This window comes from Dama dama, chromosome 7, assembly GCF_033118175.1.
Source record: "Dama dama isolate Ldn47 chromosome 7, ASM3311817v1, whole genome shotgun sequence".
Taxonomy (NCBI): domain Eukaryota; kingdom Metazoa; phylum Chordata; class Mammalia; order Artiodactyla; family Cervidae; genus Dama; species Dama dama.
This window is the reverse complement of record NC_083687.1, coordinates 47,945,331-47,971,120: the sequence shown is the minus strand read 5'-3', so window position 1 is coordinate 47,971,120 and position 25,790 is coordinate 47,945,331.

Sequence of the window (25,790 nt, the reverse complement as noted above, 5' to 3'; positions counted from 1 at the left end):
CTATATAGAAAACCCCTGGGTGTTCTACATACTATATTTACTAGTTCATAAAAAAGCTAATAATTGCACTTTTGAAAGGAAAGCTTTATGGATGCAAAGGATACTTGAATGCAAAAGCCCTACCTAACCAGGAACCCCACAGTCACATGGTCCTATTCTGTTGGCAGTCTGCAGATTAGAGCCATTCCCTTCTCCAGAAGATCTTCTTGACCCAGGAATCAAACCCAAGTCTCCTGCATTGCAGGCAGATTCTTTACCATCTTCCCCCATGGAAGCCCATATTTTGAATTGCAGTGACTTATTTCAGAATAAGGACTTCACACACTACTGAATTAGCTGGATCACATAGTCAATGTTTGAGAGACAATTCCATTTTTAGTTGTTTATTGGAAGAAAAAAATAGGTAACATTTAACATGGCAATCAATCCCTGTAGTAAAATAGAAACTGACTGGCTGCAGATTTTTCTTCCCAATGCCTTGGAAGATAAACACATTAAGTGACTTTTGTTAAAAGAAAAATAAGTCTTTTAAAAAAAGATCTACTATATTTTTGTCTCTGAGAAACATATAGATATTGTAGAGAATGCTGCCAACGGTAATGAATGTACAAGTTTATTTTGCAGTGAAATCCTTTTTCATGGATTTTATTTTTCATTACAAACATGTTTTTACAAAAGCAATGTTTTCTATAAACAGAACTGGTAATAGATGATACACTACTAAAGCAAGCCAGCAATGTAAATAATCAAAGGATTTTTGTTTACTTTCCTGCAATAATCATGAAATCACACTGACCTAACATTTCATCATTTATTTATTTACTTTTCCCCGGATGTATTTTTTTTTTCTTTATCTCTTGTGCATTCTGATGTTCATCTGTTACTAAATTAACTCGACTTTGCATTCCTCCACCAAAGGTGCTGTATCTTTTCACTTAGCTAAGGATGTAATTTCATAGGCTGAGCAGCATGCCTTCTGGTTATGGTGAAAGCAATGTAACTGTTCAGTTGTTAAGGGGCATGATCTTTGAGGGTGTCTGGAAATCAGTTCTTTCCTCAAAAATATGATGTATCATGAGTTAACTGATTGATAGATAAAAATCAGGTTGAACTAAAACAAATTAATATCTAAATTTGAATAGCATGGTGTTTCTGAGTATTTGCCCTTGTTTGTGCCATGACTAAAGCTGTATGTGGGACTTCCCCGCTGGTTCAGTGGTAAAGAATCCACCCGCCAGGGCGGGAGATGCAGGCTTGATCCCGGGCTTGGAAAGTTCCTCTGGAGAAGGAAATGGTAACCCACTCCAGTATTCTAGCCTGGAAAAGTCCCATGGACAGAGGAGCCTGGTGGGCTACAGTCCACGAAGTCACAAAAGAGTTCTTCGGACACGACTTAGTGACAAACCAACAGCGACAAAAGCTGTATGTAGGTCTTTAAGCTGTAAATTTGGGCCGCGCCTTTGGCCAACCTTAGGGCTTAAATTTCAGGATCCCGACTCTCTGAACACTTGGTGAATGAGCATTGTCTATCTTGCCTCTCCATCTCTTACTTATATTATCAAAGAAATACCTTAATTCTTCATCTAGTATTCTCTCCACCTTCCTCCTTCCTCTCAGGAGTCCCCAGTGACTTCGTGGGAGATAATTATGCCTGCAGCTCAGGGACCTAATCACAAATTTGGCATGAAAAGATGCTGAGATGCAAACCAAAGTGCCAAGCGAGAAAGATTCTGTTGAGATACTAGGGAAAGGGAGGGAGGACATTAGAGCAATTACTCCATTGGCCTGATTTCTGCCAACCTACAGGATACAGCAAAGAGGCCAAAGTGTAAACACCACCTAATATTACTCAGAATGACTCACAGACATTTGCTATTCAGCACCGAGTGGAAGTCTTTGCCCAAAGATATGTACTGTGGTAACAAAACTTCAGGAAAAGAAAACAAATCTAGACTTTTGGGCTCTTATTCAGTACAAGATCAACTTCTCTTTGCATCTCCCTTTAAAGTTTGAAGTTACCATAAGAAGCTTTGTTTGGAAAAGCTGAATCATAAAATATCATGCAAAGTCGTGAAGTGCCGCGAGGATGAACAGTTTAACTTATTTGAAGTTTAATGCAGCTGAGAACGTGACCAGGAGTGTGACTGCTGAATGGGATGCTGACATTCACACCATCACAGTCTATAACCCAAGTCCCCACCAGCCCCCTGTTAATATTTGCTTTTTAGCAGCCAAATGAAACAGCACTGAATCATCAACGAAGCTTGAGAAACAATTCGGTTTTTAAAAATGATGCCACATCAGGAATGCAGCAGGCACCATCCATAAGACACGACAAAGGAGAAAAGAGACATTGTTTGGGAAAAAATTCCAGATTTCCCAGGACTGACTCTCTTCGCCTGGGAAAGTCTTGGCTTATTCATTTATCTCCTGGAGTAATTATTGTTGTCATTTAGTCACTAAGTTGTGTCCAACTCTTCTGCGACCCCATGAGCTATAATCCACCAGGCTCCTCTGTCCATGGGATTTTCCCAGGCAAAAATACTGGAGTGGGTTGCCAATTCCTTCTCCAGGGGATCTTCCTGACCCAGGGATCGAAACCACATCTCTTGCATTGGTAGGCAGATTCTTCACCACTGAGCCACTTGGGAAGCCCTGGAGTAATTATTAATTTCACTCTAAAATGGAACCAGTTTAGACCATGTAATAATCCTCGTCCACTTTAGTCCACTTGACATGACTCAAAAGTCTCAGAAAGCAGATTTACTTTGAGTACTGCCATACTTAAGAGATTTGTATTAACTGTATTATTTAAACAGAAGACGCAATGTGTTGTATTGGACAATCTTAATGTACAGCAATGAACGTGCTTCAATGTATAAAGGATCTTCATAAGAAAATCATGTAACTTTTAATGCTGATTTTTACTGTGTTTCCATTGATGTTTCATAAACTATACAAAGTTCCTGGGAAAAGACCCTTAGAAGTGAAATTTATAGAATTAAAAATTGTTTTCTAAACTATAAATGGGCCAAATTGTTCCTTTCCTCCAACACTTCACATTCACACAGCTGAATGGAATAAGCAAAATTATCAGACGAACTGTCCCATGTCCCAGTTGGCAGCTTAAGGCACTGAATAATGGAATCCATTGACTGCTAAATACATCAATTATCTATTTAATTTAGGACATCCATGGTCTGTTATAATTGTTCTGAATACTGACAACTTCAACTCAGGAACAAAATGGTAGAATTATCTAATGTTATGAGTCAGAAGACATTTTTTTTTTCTGGTTTTCTTTTCAATAATATTTTGTGTTTACATGCCAGACATATATGTGCATTTGCTCAAGATGGTTTCCTTGGACAAAGAATCTAAAATCAGGTTCATTCACAACTGCCAAATGTGACCATAATATACCATCTTCTCTCTTATTAACAATTATGAAACTGTCTGCATTGATTGTTTAACCAAATAAAATATTCATCTTAAGCAACACGAGGGACACATTTTGTGGGAAATTTTAGGGGATAGAAGCCGAAACCCTAAGTAATTCTTGTAATCAACACTGCTGCTCAGAACAGCAGCTAGTAAACCTTGTGAGGCAATGTGTAAACTGGCTTACTTTCATTTCTAACATTTCAGATGGGTGTGCGCAGGGCTAGATGACTGCAACAACTCTCTGGAAACCGGCTGCCCTGGTTGAATCACTCCCTAAACAACTAAGGTGCATCCGTACTTTAAGTTTTCTCTGATCCAAGGTTATTTATTATTAACTGATATTAGGATGATCAAGGACAGTAAACCACATGATTTAATTGTGTGTCTGTTTTTATAATATATAATAGTCATGGTACCTGTTGTCATTTTTTTTTTTTTTTTTACTTAAGGCAGAAAATCACCAGAGAACAAATAAAGTAGCTCATTTCATTTAATTTAGTGCTTTAGATCCTAACCCATAAGAGAAATGACTAACTTGCAAGCAATTTTTTTTCAATTATTTTGATTTTGAAACTTAAAATAAGCTGTCACAGTGATTTCCAAACTATTTTTTCCTAAACAAGCATAACTTTTGATACAATTGGGCCAATTAGAAGCATTGGAAAATAAGAACAGGAGACTGGGAAATTAGGTCAGCTGAATGGTCTGATGGTGATGATAAAATGTTTTGCCTGAATATTTTCAAAAAGCTCCTGGAATAACTTGCTGCACAAATGAGTCCCATGAAATGAATCTGAGAGTTTCCTGAGCACTAATTATTTCACTTGGTACACATGGATGTGAAATAAAGCAGATTTACCTCAAATTTTCAAGGAAGAGGAAAGATCCAAACTTTTTTCCAAAATGGTTTTGATACCAATTTAGCCAATGAAGTCAATTGGGCACTCAATTCAGCAGGAAAAAAATATTCAAATTTAGAAATAAACTAACAGTGTAAAATAATTGACTTCAGAAACCCACAGACATTCAATTCAAAGCTAAAGTGAATATCCCTTAAGTAACTGAAAAACCTGATTGCATATTCAAGTGTGTGTGTGTGTGCTCAGTTGTTAGTTCATGTCCAACTCTTCATGACAAGATGGACTGTAGCCCACCAGGCTCCTCTGTCCATGGGATTCTCCAGGCAAGAATCCTGGAGTGGGTTGCCATGCCCTCCTCCAGGGGATCTTCCCGACCCAGGGATCAAACCCACGTCTCACTATGTCTCCTGCACTGCCAAGCGGGTTCTTTACCACTAGCGCTGCCTGGATATATAGTATAGTATGCTGCTACAGCTGCTGCTGCTAAGTCGCTCCAGTCGTGTCCGACTCTGTGTGACCCCACAGACGGCAGCCCGCCAGGCGCCTCTGTCCCTGGGATTCTCCAGGCAAGAATACTGGAGTGCAAAAATACATTTCCTTTTCTGTGTGCTAGCCTACAATTACAGTTGTTTATAAATGCCTGGATCACAAGAACTATAGGTAAGGACAGTTCACATCCGAATCCACAACTTTGGTTTCTCTTGAGAAACTGGAAGCTCTGAAAATAATGAACTTGCCTCTCCCATTAGCAATGATTCTCTTTAGACCTTATTTGAGCCCTCAGTACATGATAGCCCTCAGTATTGAGACTGAGTGGCAACTAATATTTCATTTTTCACCTCATCAGCTTCACTCATTTAGGCCACTTTTCTGGCCTCTATAGGCATTTCAGCTTGTGACCCAGGCTTAAAGCTACTCTGGGTTTTGAGTCAAGGAAACACCTAATATTTCATAGTCTTTTGGGTGTTTAGTTAAGCTGGTCCTTCTTTACTGCAGGGTGTATATATGTGGACTTGGTCCACATATATATTCACAGACATTATATGTAGTGTTTAATATTTAATTCTCATAACAAATATACAAGAAACATCACCCTGGATATTTGTTTAGCACTTTCTGTTTTTCCTGTTCGAACTTTGTCCACATATTTACATTCATATTTTACATTTAGCCACTATTCTCAATCTAACTGCACATAATTTGCTTAAATAAGACACACACTCAAATCTACAAAGTATCATTTTTAAGTAAAGGGATGTGCACGATCCATAAGGAAAATAAGATTTAAAAAGAATTTGAAACGTACTCAAGCTTCACATATTTGTACTTTGTGAATGACTGTCTCAATCTTGTCTAGGCAAGCCAGGTTCACTGAGGGAATTTTTTGAGACAGATAGCAGAAACCCTTGCACTTGGATATTCAAATGAGCACCATGAAGGACACTGGGAAAAAAAAAAAAAAAAGAATAATTTAGCAAAGGCATCTGGACAACACCTAAGGGTACATACATATACAACCGAGAAAATAATAATATGGTGGCCTTAATGAACTCATTCACCACACAGGACACTCTTTAGTGTCTTTTTGTGAGCCCTTAAACCATATATCAGACATTTGGAATTAAACTGAGAATCATGGTGTGAGAGAAGAGGGACATTTCAAGTTTACACTTTCTCTTGATTGTTTAATAAAGGAGGAATAAGCAAATGCTATCCAAGGGAGAGAAATAGTTACTGGCTAGGAACTCTGAAGCCCTGATACAAAGATGATCTCTCTTAAGTATCATGGAAGACATTTGACCTGAATTGAGCACAAAGCCCTGTGAGCCTCTAGAAAATAGTGAATGAGCAGCAAAGAGGAGTGAATCAGGTTGCAGAGGAAGAGGGCGGGCGATTATTGTCCTTCCAGCAGAGGAGGTTCATACGGGGGCAGTTTCACCCACAGAGCTCTCAGGTGGGGGAGGGGAGAGAATGCAGAAGGGAGAAGGCCATATCTTCAGTCCTTGGGCTAGATAAGGTTGACTGGCAGGCAAGATCCATTCCTACCACCTTTCCGTATTCCTTTGTGCTACGGAGATGAAAAGCTAAAACCTGCATTTCCCAGACTCTCTGACAATCAGCTTCTGGCTAAGAATGAGGTCTCTTTAATTAGACACACCTGCAAAAGATCCAAAAAGTAAGAGAAAGGCAGAGATTGAATCCTTGACATTGATTCTGACACCAAGGAAGACTGAGGACCGTGGGTATGGAGAGGCATTTGTAAAAGCCACTTTGAGTGTTTCCATGGTTTCCTGATTCTTGCATTGCATCTGTTTTGTCTTAGGGTCACCTTCTTATTGCCTGCCCCTCTGTGCTCTCTAAAAGTCCTGAAAGTTAAAATATCTAGAGTGATCTTTATTTTCTGCACTGAATTTAGACTAATGCACTCCTACTTCCAGAATTTGCAGATAACAGATGAAAGCCAAACAGTTGGATAATTTCATATACAGTAGTTAGAATGGCTTTGGGAAGATCTGTTTTTAAGCAGCATCGTTTAGGTCTTTAGAGGAGAAAACTTCAGAAGAAAGGGCTGTCAGAAGTTGGGTGCCACCCAAATAAACAGTCAAATATTGAAAGTTGTGTTTGGGTGACACATGGTTGGTAAAAAGAAAAAAAAAGAAAACATTAGACTAAAGTGTCACTTACTTAACTAAATGAAGGGGTTGATGGTAGGATAAAGGGACATCTAAAATTGAGAAGCCTGAAAAAAATTTCAGTCCAGAGGTTAAACCTGGCAGAAGAGATTAGAGAACTAAATAACAGCAATCTATAGTGGTTAGACTCTGGATTCCATATCTATTGGCATAATCTAACTCCTCTAGAGAAGTAAGTGATAGAGAGCCTGGCCATAATAGGACTGGCTCAAGAATTAGAATAGTCCTGAGATTCCAGTAGGAAAGCAAATCAGGGGGCTGGTTCCTAAGCATCTGCACTGTGGCCTGTTATAGGGATCAGTCTGCAAGGTCTGCACGCAAGTCTAATGTTCCAGAAAGGGTGAATGTGGCGCAGGCAGGACAAGAGGTAAGGGGATACTGAAAGAAGAGGGACGTTAGGAGAAGTCTTGGGAGACAGGAAGAGGAGAAGACGGTATGGGGGAAGAAGTTTGTCATTTATATTTCAAAACAATCACTCAAGTTTATAGCCAGAAATCAAGTAAAACACTACAAAGCTGAGCAATTTTACTCCCTACTACAAGGGGGAATGTCTTCCCAACCATTTATAAAGAACTGAGTGGTAAATACTTTGGAAATGGTTAATACTTAGGAAAGGGCTACTCCTGGGACTTAACTCCCTGTTTCCATAGTCAGAGAAGGCTCTGGAGCAGGAGGAAGAATGCAGGACGTCTCTGGCTTTGAATCAGACTGTCTGCCAGGACCTTTGAGCGTGAACTAAAGGGATGTAGGTGGAGTACTAGTAAGGTCTGCCCCCGCTGGAAACTAGTCATCGATGAAGGAAAAAGTACAGTCTTAGTCAACTCATAGTCACGGATACTCTGGGATCCTTCAAAATGTGGCAACATAAAGGTTGCTTAGCTGACAGACTAAAATATTTAGCATAATCCTAGAAATCCCTGCAAGGTATTTCTTTAAAATATGAACAACCTGAAGTACAGAGAAAATGGACAATCGGTAACATAGAAGGCATCTAAATTGGAGCTCTGAGCTACTTTTAGGGATTACAGAATCACAGAAAAATGAATAAAAGAGGAAGGGTAGATATGTTCTAACAGCAACAAAGAATGAATGAAAGTAGAGAAAATGAGGCATTTTAATGTATTATTTAACCGGCTACTGTCTATAATATGGAGAAGGGAATGGCAACCCACTGCAGTATTCTTGCCTGGAAAATCCCATGGACATAGAAGCCTTTGGGCTACAAGCCATGGGGTGGCAGAAAGTCGGAGACAACTTAGCACATACATGCATGCACTGTCTATAATATATGCGTTTCTCCTATATGCATGTACATCTGTTTGTATGTCAGATATATAAATATATACATACCTATATGATGCATACTTTCATTATAAAATCATTTATATATATATTATTTTATGTACCTTTTATAAAAATTAATTTTGCATGATTCTTATTGGATGCAAAGCATCTTGTTTAAGACTCAATGCCCAAAATATGATGATTTTCACTTTCTCGCCTTATGAAGATTTATGAGCTACTAAAGCGAATTAGATAGATAGACAAAAAAAATACATATAGAGAATATCTTATACAGTCCTATATCATTAACTATGAAAAGGTCTTATGGCAGTTCAGATGAGAGTGAGATCACATGGATTTTAGCTGAACAGTAAAAGGAACAATTAGAACCTGGGCACACAGAGATGGGAGAGGATAGGGAGCACACACAGACAAGACCACAAAACACTCCACCTGAAGGAAACAGCTTAAGCCATGAGTTCAAAGAATATACCAAATAAGACAACAACAACAGCAAAAAGTTTTGAATTTCAAAATTTGCTGTCCTCAGAAATATCATACAAAATTGGAGCAGAAACCTGCTCCATGGTCAAATGCCTGCCTCTGGTGTTTCTTTGAGGTTCAGATGAGATAATTGATAATGTGTACAATTGTACATAATTACAGTAGAAGGTTAGTGCCCGTGAAATGGCCACAAGGGGTATTAAAATAACAAATGGCTGAGGGGCGCGGCTTCACCCCTTCTGCCTGGTGCATCTGGTCAGCTCTCGGGATGAAAAATCAGGAGCAAGGTTCTGTCCATCCCTGGTTGTTGTCCCTTTCTGGCCGATTTCTCTGTTGACCTTTTGGGGTCCTCAGACGTCATCTGCACGCCCTTTTCTGCTCTCTTTCTCCTTTAGCACTCACTGTTTCCCCAGCAGATTAATGACAGCTAATAATATCTGATATATCTGGACATTGCCACATAATGAGTTGCAGTCCCACTGGGTCCCAGAAGTGTCACCACTAACAAATTCAGCAGACCTGCGCATAATTAGCATGTGAAGGGAGTGATCCCGCAGTAAATCTGTAGAGGAAGATGGATGGCCCAGGAGAGAAAATATAAGGGGGGCAGGGAAGTCCCTCCTTATCACGCCTCACTAAATATATGTTTCTTGGCCAGAATATTTTCTTGATAACAAACTGTGGCCGGGTTACCTTTACAGTAACATTATTCCTGCCATGGCTGATAGGCAGAATTTCATTATGTCACTGCTAATGTTTCAATATTTCTGCAAAATGTCACCATATGTAAATTAAGAGAGGTTAGGGTTTCCCTTGCAATTTCCTTTAAAGATGCACAGCCCCCTTTCCACAGGGGCCTCGGCGCTCACTTCACAGAGTCGGGGACAGGCTGGGATATGGTGACGAAGTACACAGACACTCTGCCCTCATCTTACTAAGACTAAACGAAACGACCTCCATGGAAACTTGGCTTTTACCTTACGAAAACTGAATGAAGGGACCTACACGCTCACAGACACTGCCTTCACAGCTGCAAAGACGGCATATACCAGGAGAAGAAAATACAGAAGAAGAAGGAAACCCACCGTGTGCATAGTCTAATTATCAACCTGGAGATCTATAGCTCCTATTTACATCTGCCTGTTGCTGAGTGGCAGAATCAGTGGTCACTTCCTCCGTGAAGTCTTCCTGGCACATCCTTGAGTAGCTCGAGGCTTTGTTCTTTATATCCTCCTATATTTATACTGGTTACGCCACATCATTAAACCATAATGTGTCTTCCGTCTATTTTGGTGAACTTCACCATCTAAAATAGGGAAAGGAATTTAGCTTGATGAATGTAAGATTTAGTTTTTGGCAGGTGCTAAAAAAGGTCAGTGTGCAGAAAAATGTGGATGACATTGGCCTGAGTCACAGAATCAGTAAGTAAGAAAACTCTGGTTGTGACAACAGATATAGAGTTGATGGGTAGAGAGCAGGATACCATCCTTTCAGTTCAGTTCAGTTCAGTCACTCAGTCGTGTCTGACTCTTTGCGACCCCATGGACTGTAGCATGCCAGGCTTCCCTGTCCATCACAACTCCCGGAGTTTACTTAAACTCATGTCCATTGAGTCGGTGATGCCATCCCAACCATCTCATCCTCTGTTGTCCCCTTCTCCTCCTGACTTCAATCTTTCCCAGCACCAGGGTCTTTAAATGAGTCAGCTCTTATCAGGTGGCCAAAGTATTGGAGTTTCAGCTTCAACATCAGTCCTTCCAATGAATCCATAGGGTCCTCCTTAAATGTTGGAAGACATTAAGAAGAAACTTTTTGTGTTTTCTAAAAGTTTCTTTCCTCACATCAACAGGGTAACTAAGTAATAAGCACGTTTATCTCCAGTTCCCTTCCCCACCCACTGGTCCCCTCGCAGATGCAAACACTAGCATGGCAAACTTCATAGCCGATGGAATGCTTTATATATTGTGATGTCTTTCTCCTGTTTGCTAAACAGCATTCTCACTTCAGTTTCCTTTGTGTATTTAAGTCTCAGATATCTTTCAGGGCACAAAGCAATGTCTTCCTCCTCCATGAAGCCTCCTGGGCTACTGCTGTTCATAATTACTTCCTCCTCTCAGTCCGTTAGAGAAATAAATACCATATAGTGTGTATGCGTGCTTCAGTCATATTCAACTCCTTGAGACCCTGTGGACTGCAGCCCACCAGGCTCCTCTATCCATGGGGATTCTCCAGGCAAAAATACTGGAGTGGGTTGCCATTTCCTCCTCCAGAGGATCTTCCCAACCCAGGGATTGAACCTGAGTCTCTTATGTCTCCTGCATTGGCAGGTGGGTTCTTTACCACTAGTAACACCTGGGAAGCCAATGCTGGACATTTACATGCAAATTAAAAGATAATCAATAATAAAGAAAGTAAGAGAGTCCTTTAACAAGAAGATTGTAAGCTTGTAATATTTTCAATCACAATCAAATAAAGTTTATTAGTCTTCTATCAAACCATGCCAACCCAACCTGTAATGTCATGCACAAAGAGATATTGAGTAAATCTACAAACAATAATTATTTGAAAATGTATTCCTCTTTTAGTGTCATGTTCAAATAAGCATGATGCTTATAATTGTTTTTAAAAAGATTTTTAAAAAAGCAAAAACACTGGATTAAAAAATAATTTATTTTCTTACTGTAAATAGTAAGAATGGCAGATAGATCCATAAATCATTTAGTAAATGCGTCAATTGTAAGGCAAAATCACTCTTCTAATAATCTGGGTTCAGAGAAACAGTCATGTTATTTAAGAAGAGAAACATTCACAGAAAGTTAATGAGCTAGATACATTTTCAGCTACTGAGATAATTTTGAATTATTTGTAAATTATTACCTATTATCTATCATAGTTATTACTTCATCATCATCATCATAATAGCTATCATTTACTGAATGCTTGTTGGTGCCAAACACTGTACTAATAATCACTTTATACTTTTAAGCTTATTTATTCCTCACATGGTCCTAGGAAGAGGGTTCTCAGGAAGTATATTTATAATCACAGTTTAATTTGATACAGTTTATTAATATTAATAGTTTTAAAAGCTTTCCTATTCAGCCAGGTTTACAAGATAGAAATTTAGGATCAAACTTGACACCCTCTTCTACCTTGGATTCCATCCTAAATTAACTTATTTTAAAGTCCTGTCACTTGCATTTTCTCCTTCTAGTATCTGTCATTAAAGTCCACTCCTCCTCATATCTCTACAACCACCACCCTGGTTCAGGCAGCCACTAAATCTCATAAAACATCTTCCCCTTAAGTGTTCTTTTCATGTGCCGTCTTCATCACTCTTCATAAAGATCTCAAAGCAGCATCCCAAATAGTCTCATCCCCCCAAATATGATCAACTTGGAATTTCAAGGTCATTAATCATACATAAAACATGTATTATCTAAAATGTTTTCCATCTATTGTACAGATGGAACTAACGAGGAATTAAACTTTAACTTGACATTGATACTACAAAGAAAATGTACCTCTTATTCAGAGACCACCATTACATTTAGGATCCAAGATACATCTTTGGAATGGAATTGATAAAGTTTAATAATTGATAGGTATACACAGCTAATAAACAGGGACAGATTACTTATAACTTTTTGGATGTTTCATGTTTCCAATTAAAAATAATTTTTGAACAAATGTGTAACTTTGAAAGGTTAATTATTTCAGGGAGCTCTGCCATGCTTGACTAAACCAATATCATTCAGTTTGATTCACAGAAAATTTCATTTAGCAAAGTCATTCTTTCGTAGGTCAACGTCTCTTTATATTTTCTAGGCTAAAAATCCACATAGCCATTGCCTTAAAAAATAATGCTGTATCTTGTTTCTGTATCATATTTATAAATACATGTGTGTTTATATATGCATGTATACATTTATATATATGTATACATTTATACCCCTCTATAACTATAACAAAAGAAAACTTTGTAAATAATTGTGATTTTGGTGTGCAGTGAAGGAATGCCTAGAACTACTAAATGCTAAGAGTTTTATATAGCTTCTTCCTTCCTTTCCTACAATCGCTCTAAAATGTCTTAGTAACTTCATTCTGCAGATGACGAACCTGACACTCTGATAAAGTAGGTGGTTCCCCCAAGTCCATGGCTAGGAAGCCAGAGACCACAGGGCCAACCCAAGTTTGGCTGGCATCACAGCCTGTTCTTTTTCTACTAGACTACATTGTTGCAAAGAAATGCAATAACTTGGGCTGCTAACTCATCTCACCAAAGGTAAAATGAAAAGAAACAAAAAAAAAAAAAGAAAGAAAGAAAGAAAAGAAACAGAACCTTCACAGTAAACCCCCCAGCCCCACAGGGAACCCCCAGACCCACATGGATGATGTCCAGCCACCTCTCCCAACATCTGGAAAGTGCCTCTAAGGAACCAGGATGCTCCAAGGAAGATAGTTTTCAGACTAGTATTCGAGAGCCCCAAAGAGAATCTGAGATGAGTGGCGTTATATTTGTAGTTCAAAATGTAAGATAGTCACTTTTTGCGCTTTGAAAATTTTGGTTTGGAAAGAGAGAAAAGGAAGAAAACATTTGGATTCCAAATTATGGGTACCCAAAGACATAAATAAAGGTAAAACTGAAAATCCCACTATGTTTACATTTCAATAACAATAAGGCAAGTACTTTTATTGAGCACCTACCATGCCCCAGCTTCTGTTCACATTTTAAAACTACAGCTCAGAGGAAGGCTCAGAATTTGGTGCTATTTTATTATTTTGCAGATGCAGAAGCAAGGCTTAAAAAGGTTAATTTGTCTCAGACAGTAAGGAATCCGCCTGCAATGCAGCATACCTGGGTTTCATCCCTGGATTGGGAAGATCCCCTGGAGGAGGGCATGGCAACCTACTCCAGTATTCTTGCCTGGAGAATCTCATGGACAGAGGAGCCTGGCGGGCTACAGTCCGGGGGGGAGGGGGGTGGTCTCAAAGAGTCGGACACGACCCAGCGGCTAAGCCCAGCACACACACAACGCGAACGGGGCCTGCTGTGCTGATTCAAAGCCAACACTTATAACCAGAGAATTAAGGGCGACTGTCTCTCCACGCTATTCTCTTAGTTTCAAAGGGAGTTATATTACACTTGTAACTGAAAATGATTCGTAAGTAACTATTTTATGTAAAATTAAAGAAAAAAAAACCTTTACATCTCATAACTGATACCAATTACTTAGGTTATACATGGAACGTAAAATAGAGAAGGCTGTATACTCATTACTCATCCATCGAACTTGTTTCAAAGAAAAAGTTTAGTTCTGTTAATCCTTGGTAAAAAGTGGAATTGAAATCCACATTTTTTAGGTTGGATAATGAAAAAACAAATTTTACAAGTACTAATTAATAGATGCAAAGTTCTTAAACTAGTCCCTGGGACATCATAAGTACTCAAAACTGTTAGCTACGGCTGCCGTTATGATCATGTAAATTATGGAGCAGGATCTCAATCTGTGCTCCTTCTTGTTTTGGGAGATGACTTTCCTGGGTTGAACAGTTGTTGCCTATTTCTTCCCACTTCAAGAAAACCTCTGTGTCCTCAATAAAACAATTGATCCTTTAAGAGATCCTAAATAGTCACACACTTTTAAGCTGAAAAGCCAAACTCGTGGGAAAATTTTAAGTCACAAAATTTAACTTGTATTCTATAGACAGAATGACCAGCTGATTGGCAGGGTAGCTCACAGAGTGTTGGCAAGTAGCAAATTCCTTGCAAAGAATCTCAAGATGGCTCTGCCACCATAGGGTCCTAAAATACAAAAGCAGACAAAGTGGGTCTTTCTTCTGGCAAAAGCCACACATAAGAAATAGACATAGGATAATATGCTTGGAATGTGACCTCGTAGTAAAAATGCCTTCTTTTGAATCTCAAGTTTGTAATTTTGAAAACAGAATGCCTCACTTCACAACAGGAAACCACTGGGGATGATGAGGGGCCCAAAATATGTTCAGACAAATGAGGCTCGTTTCATGTGTTTTGACTCCTCCGTTTTTGTTTTCTTCTCCTGAGCATCTAGTCTTTTGTTTATAGCTGCCGCACAGGAGAAAACGAGTGCCTTGTGTGCGTGAGAGATCTGTCATTTGATTACCTGGAGGAAATTAAAATAATACACAATGTAATAAGGCAAAAGGAATGCTGAGCAATTATTCAGGAAATCTGATTGGTCGATGTACAAAACAGTAACTCCTTAGACATTCCATTCTCAGTAAGATCTTGTTCTACCCTCGGAGAGGTGAAAAAAAAAAAAATCCCCTTGCCAGTAGAACCCCCACGCGAAGCCAATGCAAATCAGTGTACTTCCTCTTCTTGCTCTGCCTAAAGGAGCTGAAGGGCAAGGAACACGTGTTGCAAGAGCACCCCGAGAGCATATCATTGTTACTACTAATAAGGATAAATGGAACCCTTGCATCTATATGTAAATCATGGGAGGTATGCATTTTTTCCTCAGCTGAAAAAAAATCAATAATAGGTATCAAGGCATTTTCTTGGGATTAATCACTAGCTGGAGTTTTGTTACTTGGATATGGAACAAAGTCCCATCATTAATCCTGAAGAAATTCTCTGCCTTTCAGTCATGGATATGGACCGAAGTGAGGATTATTGCTCCCCCTTGGGTTCAGGGAAACACTCTAAAGACATCAGTCTGGGCTCAGAATTTAAAGCAACCCTGCTCCCGCCCCCCCTCAAAAAAAAAAAACATACAAGAAAAAGAACTCTCAACTTCATCTGGATTACTTATTGGAGTCAGAACATAATAAATACGATTTACCAAGGAAATCTTTTATTCAGAATCTTACAGCCTTCTGAGTGGCTGCAAGTCCAGCATTTCATGAAAAGTAGATTTGCAGCTACCAAAATGCCCAGACACCTTTTGCTACAGCAGTCGTGGAATGATTCTCAGAGGATCAAAAGCAAATAGTATCACGTGGCTCCTTGCCCTCACCTAGAGGGGAAGAAAACCCCTGTTGGGGAGGAGCTTGTTATCACTGACAACCATTCCCTCAGGGATGGAAATATGTGTTTGTGAGTATTTACTCACCGGAATACCAGTGAGGTAGAAGAACAGTGATTTTAGGTTAGTTATTAGCTAAATATTAAGTTTAATGAGAATATCGAATAGTCATTGAATGACGTTAGACATAGGGATTAAAGGCTGATTTTCCTATTTATGCTAGTATTAGTTATTTCATTTCTAATTATGTATATTCACACTAGCAAAATTACTTAAATATTTCTGATAATTTTTTGATATATTTATTAAGGAACAATGAGTTGTCATTTGTATTATTTTTCTGCTATGTTGAAGAAACAAATAATTTGGTTATTGAGAGTATCTAGCTACAAAATGAAGAAGTAATGTAAAGGAATCTTCACACAAATATGCCGAGTTCACTTTAGAATCTGATTCTCTCCCCAAACACCACTAGCCTCTGTCCCAGATGACTTTCTCTTTCAGGACTAAAACGTTCAGACAGAAGTTCATACAAGGGGATCCAACTAATAATGAGAGTGGATGCAAAAGCTGAAATTATGGATTGATTATTTCTTGACTATCTTTACTAGAAGCGACAGCTTCCAAAGGATTCCTTCTATTGATTTCTTGACTGATCAAGATGCTTCTACTTAAGGCAAGACAAATTAAAAATCCTCTCATAATCTCAGAGACAGTGTACATTTTCTGTGAAGTAAAAGACCTAGCCCACACACCAGCTACTTCCTACCTGTGGGATTTCACTTGATTTGAATGATCTGCTATAAAAAAATGGCTGAAAGCATTAGCTTGGACTTGCTTGGCATTTTATGGTTTCCAAAGACTTCTTCATGGAGTCGCAAATATCCTGATCCTCAATTTTCCAATGAAGAAACAGAAACTAGGAAAAACTGAAGAGCCCTCCGACATCTAAAATAGTTGCAGATGATGGACGAGGTGTGGAGCACAGGCAGCTGATATCGTCCCCTGGAATCTTCTTCCTAGACGGGACTCCTCTCACCTTCAGGAACACAGCAGTCAAGGACGCAACCTTTAAAATCTCTTTAGACCCTAAATCCTGTGATGGAGGCGTAAAAGGAGAATAGGTTCACAAAAGCTTGTGGAAGAGAAAAATCATTCAATGTTTTATACATTTTTCAAAGACAATTGTGAATTGACAATTGGAAGAATTATGTGATAGCAAAAATGATGGACTCAACAATTGACTTAGAAGCTGAAAAGGACTGGTCCCAAACCCTAACCAAAACTAAGGGAATCTGAAGAGGTGCTTCCCCTGCTTTTCATCATTTTCATCTTATATTCAGTTTAGTTCAGTCACGCAGTCGTGTCCGACTCTTTGCAACCCCATGGATTGCAGCATGCCTAGGCTTCCCTGTCCATCATCAACTCCTGGAGCTTGCTCAAATTCATGTCCTTCGAGTCAGTGATGCCATCCAACCATCTCATCCTCTGTCATCCCCTTCTCCCCCTGCCTTCATTCTTTCCCAGCATCAGGGTCTTTTCCAAGGAGTCAGTTGATCCCAGCTTGTGCTTCATCCAGCCCAGCGTTTCTCATGATATACTCTGCATATAAGTTAAATAAGCAGGGTGACAATATACAGCCTTGATGTACTCCTTTCCCGATTTAGAACCAGTCCATTGTTCCATGTCCAGTTCTAACTGTTGCTTCTTGACCTGCATACAGGTTTCTCAGGAGGCAGATATGGTGGTCTGCTATTTCCATCTCTTTAAGAATTTTCCATCAATTAAAAGAGATGGGGTCTAGACAAGGCCCTAGGAAGGGATTGTCCACTATGGATGGAGCTGGGCAAGAGACCCAGGGCATTCTGAGCCTTGGAGCAAAGCATTATGACTGGCTTCAGTCATGAAAAGCAACAAATACTGAAAAAATTTTCTTTGTTTGAACAAGTGGGATCTGGACTCACCCAAAGAACTCGCTGAAAGCATGGAGACCATCCCAAGTGGCCTCGGGAGATGTTTTCTCAGCAGTAGGGTTTGGGTGAGGTGGCTCGTCTACTTTGGAAGGATGGGTCATAGGTCCTGAGCTCATCAGGGATGGCATCATATGGCTTCTGAACAGTCCTCTGCATCATTGTGGCTCAGAAGAAATTTTCTGTGTCCTGCATCCCTGTATTTCAAGGGACTTGATTTTCTTTTGCCCCTTCTGTCTCTGGGCACCCATGGGACTCTTGGAGCTGGTGAGCATCAAAACCTCAGAGCACAATTACCCTCTTCACCTTTTATTAGTCGATGACGTCAATACGCTCCTACCTCCTAGGATGGAGATGCCTGTCTCTCTGAGTGTTCTTCCCCTTTACCTCTTAGTCTATCAGTTGTCACGTTTTGATTCGTATGTCTGTAATCTCTCCACCTCTGCCATCAATTGTCCTGATGGCAAGTGCAGCGTCCTCCCTTAAGTGTCTGTTCTGAGCGACTGAAGCGCTTACATGTGTGCTGAGTCACTTCAGTTGTGTCCAACTCTTTGTGACCCCATGGACTGTAGCCTGCCAGGCTCCTCTGCCCATAGGATTTTCCAGGCAAGAATACTGAGGTATGTTGCCATGCCCTCCTCCAGGGGATCTTCCTGACCCAGGAATTGAACCCGAGTCTCTTATGTCTCCTGCATTGGCAGGCAAGTTCTTTACAACTAGCACCCCCTGGGGAGCCCCTGAATGATGGAAGTACTGCCCTCAATGCATCCTTTGCCTTTAGTCTGTTACCAGTCACCGTCCTAACATCTAGGTCAAACTATGCCGCAATGGCTCCCCCATCACCCAGGGCAGCAGTTTCCAAATCTGAGCCTCAAAATCAACAGGAGAGAGTATTAAACCAGATCGCTGAGCCCTAATCCCAGAGTTTCTGATTTCAGAGGCCTGGATGGGGTCTAGGAATTTGCATTTCTAACAAGTCCCAGATGATGCTGAAGGCACTGGGTCCAAGACCACACTCGGAGAACCATTCACCTAGAAAAATACATCCTAATCCCTAAGCTCTATGTCACATTTCAAGCTATACCTGTCACGAAGTCAATTCATATTCAGAGTAATTGAGTCTAATGGGGTACTTTCCATTCAGTTGACAGGCCACACAATTTAACGTTATAACATCTACTGTTTAGATAGTTCCAGTGTCAGACGACTGGGTTTAAACCCTGCTTTGAGACTCTAATAGCAGTTTGAACTGGAGTGGTTGACACAATATTTTCTCAGTTGTACCAAAAAGATCATTGTAATGTTCCCACTTTAAAAAGGCCTGAATTCTTGATCCAATTCTTGTATCAAGAATTGATCCAATTCTTGAACTGTAAACATTCAATTAATGTTTGCCACTGCTGTTATTTGAGCATTCTTTGGCATTGCCTTTCTTTGGGATTGGAATGAAAACCAACCTTTTCCAGTCCTGTGGCCACTGTTGACTTTTCTAAATTTGTTGGCATGTTGAGTGCAGTACTTTAACAACATCATCTTTTAAGATTTGAATTAGCTCAGCTGGAATTCCATCACTTCCACTAGCTTTGTTCGTAGTGATGCTTCCTAAGGCCCACTTGACTTCACACTCCAGGATGTCTGGCTCTAGGTGAGTGACCACACCATCGTGGTTATCTGGGTCATTAGACCTTTTTTGTATAGTTCTTCTCTGTATTCTTGCCTACTTTGCTTAATTTCTTATGCTCTTGTTAGGGCCTTGACATTTCTGTCTTTACTGTGCCCAGCTTTGCAGGAAAAGTTCCCTTGGTATCTCTAATTTTCTTAAAGAGAACATTGCTTTCATTTATTGAGTTGCATTTTAGATGCTGAGTTTTGGGTTATTCTCTTTCAGGCATATTAATTCTAATTCTTACTATAATTCTGTAATGTAGCTGTTTTCATCACCATTTTAATATGTTGTTGTTCCATTGCCAAGTCATGCCCAACTCTTTGCGACCCCGTGGACTCTAGCATATCAGGCTCCTCTCTTCTCTACCATCTTCCAGAGTTTGCTCAGATTTGGGTCCATTAAGTCAGTGATGCTCTCTAACCATCTCATCCTCTGCTGTCTCCATCTCCTTTTGCCTTCGATCTGTCCCAGCATTGGGGTCTTTTCCAGTGAGTTGACTCTCTGCATCAGGCGATCAAAAGTTTTGAAACTTCAGCTTGAGAACATTTGAATATATGAAAGAGCTAAAGTTCAAAGTGATTAAATTTGTATCTGGTTAAACTAGTTCAAAGCTGTGTCTTTTTCTTTAGTCACAGCAACCCTTTTATATGATATTTGATCATGTCATTTCCCCATGTCTCCATTTCTCAGAATTCTGTCCATCTCTCTGTAAAGCCAATCAAGAAGACTTCCTGAATTTGACCATCCTCTGGATAGACTTCAGTTGCGTTTCCACCAGAGCACTGTTTTTATTCTGCCTTGGTGTTTACCCAGCCTAAAAAGCTTATAAGAAGCTTTCTGGTGGCCACTACTCTTGGAAACACTTCTCTGTCCCACAGTATTAAATCAGGGTTCTGCTTAACATCCATACTTGAATGTCTGATAAATCTGAAAATGAAACTCTTAACAAAAAATCTAAATTAAAATTAAGCTTTACTGGCCTCTGCATTCACTATTTTGTTTCTGATAACCTGAGATGAAATTTATGTTGCAATATTTTTTTAAAAAATGGCTGAATTCTGTTAAATCATTTAACTTAGACACATCTATTTGAATTCAGTCAATTCAGATTCAGCCATTCTGTCAATAATGGGCTGAATTCTCTCTTCAATGGAAGTGTGTGACTGGCTAAAGTGAAGTGAAATTGAAATTAATTCAAGCAACATCTGTCTCCCTTTCTATTCTTTCACATCCAAGGTTAGTACTTAAGTAAAAGTAAAATGTTTTATCTCCAATTGTTTGGATATATTTGTTAAAAGTGTTTCTTGGTCTGATCACTGTACTAATGATCGCCTCAGGTCTCTGTCTTACTTTTTTGTAAAGAATTCCTAAACTGATCATCATTTCCTTTGCTTTTAAGTGGCAGTAGGTATGTCATTTCTATTAGCTGTTTTAGAATACATGCTTTTAAAGCCAAATTTTGGTAGTTTTTAGTTTCAAATTATTTTATCTAAAGAACAAGGTCAGAGTTCACTTTTTTCATGTAATTTTTTGCCTTTATAAAAATCTGCCTCTGATCTTCTACCTTAAAATTCAAATGATAATTTGAGTTTTTGAGAAGACACAGATTTATTTTTTATTTCTAAGATGTATAATGTGATCATTATGTAGAATTTTACCTTTTTTAAGAAAAGTTTTCTCTTACTTTTCACTCACTAGATTCCGAGTTAACATTTTCTGTATTCTTAATCATAAGGAGCTCCCCAAATAAAGTCAATGAATAGCACACATAGAACTTTTACATCCTGAAAAGAGTAATATATAGTATCTCATATTCCAATTAGGTGAAACAAATATGTTACAATTTGTAATTATTATAGCTATTACCATTTTTTTAATGAATCCATTCTTGAATTAAGGTTCTCTTTGGTTTGTTCACAGTATTGTAAGGACTGTTATAAAAAATGAGCAAGGCTTTCAGCCATTTATAATAAAAGCTGAATGACTAAACAGACCTACATTTTTTTTATTTGCATTAATGAGTTCATCCCCAAATATATATGCAATAATATATAAAATTAAGTTATAAATGTAGGGATGTGCTCCAAGTCACCATGAAAATCTGCATGCAAATGCATAATAATCACAAATCTACAATATTACAATATTAAAAAATACCCACAATTAAATTATCATGTGGAAATAATCATAATGTTATTGGAAACTCAATTATTGTGGCAACCCTTGTCGGGGAATTAGCAGAATATGGCAAAGGCAAGTCAGACCTGAATTCATCAAATATATATTATCACAATATTACATGTTCACTTCGATTCCATGCAAAGACAAACATCCTCTCTCACTAGTATCTGCTCAATGCATTTGTATTATTCATGAACAACGCTGTGATCTATTATACATACAAAACTGATTGTACGCTTCTTGCCGCAGGCTACGATGCAGAGACACAGAATTAATTTTATTATATACACATGCATGATAATTGTGAAGGATTTGGTCAAATACCAAACTCTGCTCCTGTGCCCCATTACTCCACTTTTCAAAAAAAAAAAAGGTCTAAGGTCAGCAGCAATTTCTCTTCCTGACAGTGAAACTCTTTGTCATTGAGAGCAGAAAGTTCCTGGGTACTAACAAGACCCGAACTGTGAAAATCAGTCCATGAGTTCTCCTCTCCACCAAAGCAAAGAGGCAGGTCCATCTGGTCGAAACACTAAAATCTTTGGTTAAGCCACATCACTGTTAGGATGGTTTGGAGATGTCTGGTTGTGGCCAGTCTGTATCAGGGCAGGTCTCCTGCAGGGACAGTGGTTGAGGTCCTCTGACACTGACCATTCAAAAGTGACAACAATCAGCGACTTTCAGACGGCTCCTTCCTTCCTCTCAAACATCGTTCCTGGTTTTGCCACCTCCTCCCTTGTGCTCATCTTAAACTGTTCTGTTTCCTCTCCTCACTTGTAAATCCCCTGAAGGCCTTGTTTACTCAGATTTTTCATTCTTCTGTCCCCTGCGCCTTGCAGAGAACTAGGGACATGGGAGAAAATAAATGCATTTTCATAAGTGTAAAATATTCCAGCACTGCTGTCTTATTTTCTGGATTGTACTCTCCAATAGAAATTTAACACAGGCTAAATACAATTTTGAACTTCACGGTGCCTATATTTTTTAAAAAAGGTAAAAAGGAACAGTGAAAATTAATTTTATAATAATACTGCTTTTAGCTTTATATATCCAGATTATTGTCCTTTCAACATATACTCAATATGAAAAATTATGAATGATGTTATTTACTATTTTGTATAAAGTTTTCAGAATTTGGTGTGTATTTTACCCTGCCAAGGAATTCATGATTAGGACTGGACACATTTAACTGTTCGGCTTCCACACGTGGCCAGTGGCTGCCATGTTGGAATAAGCAGGTCTATAAGCTGGTAAATTCGCTAAAGTAAAGGAGTTAAATCAGTTTAGCTGTGTGTATTTCAGATGCACTGATTATCAACTACTTTCAGTTTTCAATTGATTTTCTATTTGTCTGTGAGTGTGGCCTCAGATTCAGAGAACATTTTGTTTTCTAATTAGAGCAAATGGAAACAACAACAACAACAAAAGTAACCAAATAATTTTTCAGAAAGGCTCTCTGTTGTTTGTGTGATAGACAACTCTTCTTTCTAGAAGCAGATGAGAATGTCAGTACTGCGCACATTGGTGTTATTTGAATTAAATGTGTATCTGGGAGAATGTGCGTTGAGCATCTTTTAGAGTGAGACAAAACCACATCTCTGCCCATTGAGCCGTCACACTGAGCCTTGGGTTCCAAATTTATAAAGTGAGGTAACAGTATAGCTCTTAGGTGGATTGTGAAGAGTAAATGAGATATAAGGTGCTTGGGAGGGTGTCCAACACATTGTTATGCTGTTTAGTTGCTCAGTCATGTCCGAAACTTTTACGATCCCATGGACTGTAGCCCACCAGGCTCCTCTGTCCGTGGGATTTTCCAGGCAAGAACACTGGAGTGGGTTGCCATTTCCTCCTCCACGGGATATTTCAGACCCAGGGATCAAACCCATGTATCCTGCATTGGCAGGCGGATTCTTTACCGCTGAGCCACCTGGGAAGCCCATCTAACACATACTAGGCACTCAGTATATGTTAACTGCTTTTAATCCTATCATTGTTTTTATGATTATTTAAAGACCCCTAACCCAGGAGAGGAGACAGCAATGGCACCCCACTCCAGTACTCTTGCCTGGAAAATCCCATGGACGGAGGAGCCTGGCGGGCTGCAGTCCATGGGGTCGCGAAGAGTCGGACACGACTGAGTGACTTCACTTTCACTTTTCACTTTCATGCATTGGAGAAGGAAATCGCAACCCACTCCAGTGTTCTTGCCTGGGGAATCCCAGGGACGGGGGAGCCTGATGGGCTGCCATCTGTGGGGTCGCACAGAGTCGGACACGACTGAAGTGACTTAGCAGCAGCAGCAGCAGCAACCCTGGAGAAGGAAATGGCCACCCACTCCGGTATTCTTGCCTGGGAAATCCCATGGACAGAGAAGCCTGGTGGGCTACAATCCATGGGGTCACAAACAGTGGAACATGACTTAGTGACTGAATAGCAATAACAATGTGTCGGAACATTCTCTTTGTTTTTTTAGAGGCGTATTTACAGCATATGTAAGGGGAACACTCTTAAGTCCTCTGTACATTTCTAATGCAGTAACAATGGGTATATTTTTTGCCTCCTCTCCTTGGACCACACGTAGAGAATAGACAGGTATGGACTGAATGAAGAATATGGACGGAATGAAGAAATCTGTCTTTCAAAAGCAGATGATTCTGAGAATATTTTGGACATTTTCATAGGGAATTTCACAAGCCAAGAACTTATTTCAAAAACCTTGTCATAATGCTTGTTGAAATTAAAGACTTTTATAATTTTTTTTTCACCTCCTTTAGAGTATGAACCTGTCATTGCCTCCCTCTTCAAATGTTGGGCGCTTCTACATGCCTGAGTAAACATGCATTTAAAAAACAAATGTGCAGGGGTGGAGGGTATGGGGGTGGGAAGGCCATAGTGTCTGGGGCTAAAATTGTATAAAATCATGGATTTAAGTGTTGTAAAGCAAAGCTAGTTTGTTCCTGTGTTTCTTATCGGCATAAGCTTCAACGGGCTTAATCACGGTTTCTTGTACAGCGTTTATAGCAACGTGCTCTGAAGCACTGCTGATATGATGCGGCTTTTCTCAACAAGTAGCAACAAGAGGATGACAAAGGTGACGCTCAGGGAGGAGGTTTTGGAGATCTTTCCTGGAATTTATTAGCACCATGACTTTCTGACAGGCTTGTCCGTGGCTTCTCTAACTTGACGCAAACTTTGAGCATATTTTTTTTAAAAACCTGCAAATTAGCAAATTAATTTTTCTAGTTTTCTTGTACTGGAAGAAAATAGTAGTAGTAATGGAATTTAGAAGTTTCTATAACGTCCCTACCAATCATCTCATGCTCTGGGCGCACCAACTCTAGGGTCTTTCCTTCTTTCTTTGGGTATATATCGGCTTCCGTGGTGGCTCAGTGGTGAAGAACCCGCCTGCCAATGCAGGGGACATGGTTCAATCCCTGAGTCAGGAAGATCCCCTGGAGAAGGAAATGGCAACCCACTCCAGTATTCTTGCCTGGAGAATCCCATGGACAGGAGCCTGGCAGGCTATATTCCAAGAGGGTCACAAAGACTCAGACATGATTTATTAAGTAAACAATATATATATAGTTATTGTTTACTTTTTGTTTATATATATATGTTTGTATATATATGTTTATATATATGTTTATATATATATAGCTATATATATAGTTATTGTTTATATATATGTTTTCTTTTCTGTTTTTAATTTTTATTTTATATTGGAGAATATTTGATTAACAATGTCGTGCTAGTTTCAGGTGTGAATCACAGCAAAGTGATTCAGTTATGCACAAACAGGTACCTATTCTTTTTCAAATTATTTTCCCATTTGGATTATTATAAAATATTGAGCAGCGTTCCCTGTGCTAGAAAGTATAGGCCCTTGTTGATTATCTATTCTAAATATAGCAGTGTGTACATGTCAATCCCAGTTTTATTCTGTGTGCATGCTCATTTCAAGTTACCCTTGGATAACTTATGGCTTCTTAGCTCCAGACACTTTGATGTTTTGGGGGAGGCCACACCTCAAGGTGTATGGCATAGCTTCTTATCAGAGAGGTGAGACAGCTGATGGTACCTTTGCATCTGTTCAGTGATGTTTGTAAACCCTGTGTGTAGAATGTGGCTGCATTTCAACCAGTGTGCTATATTCCTCTGAGAAAAGCTTGTTTGAGTTGGCT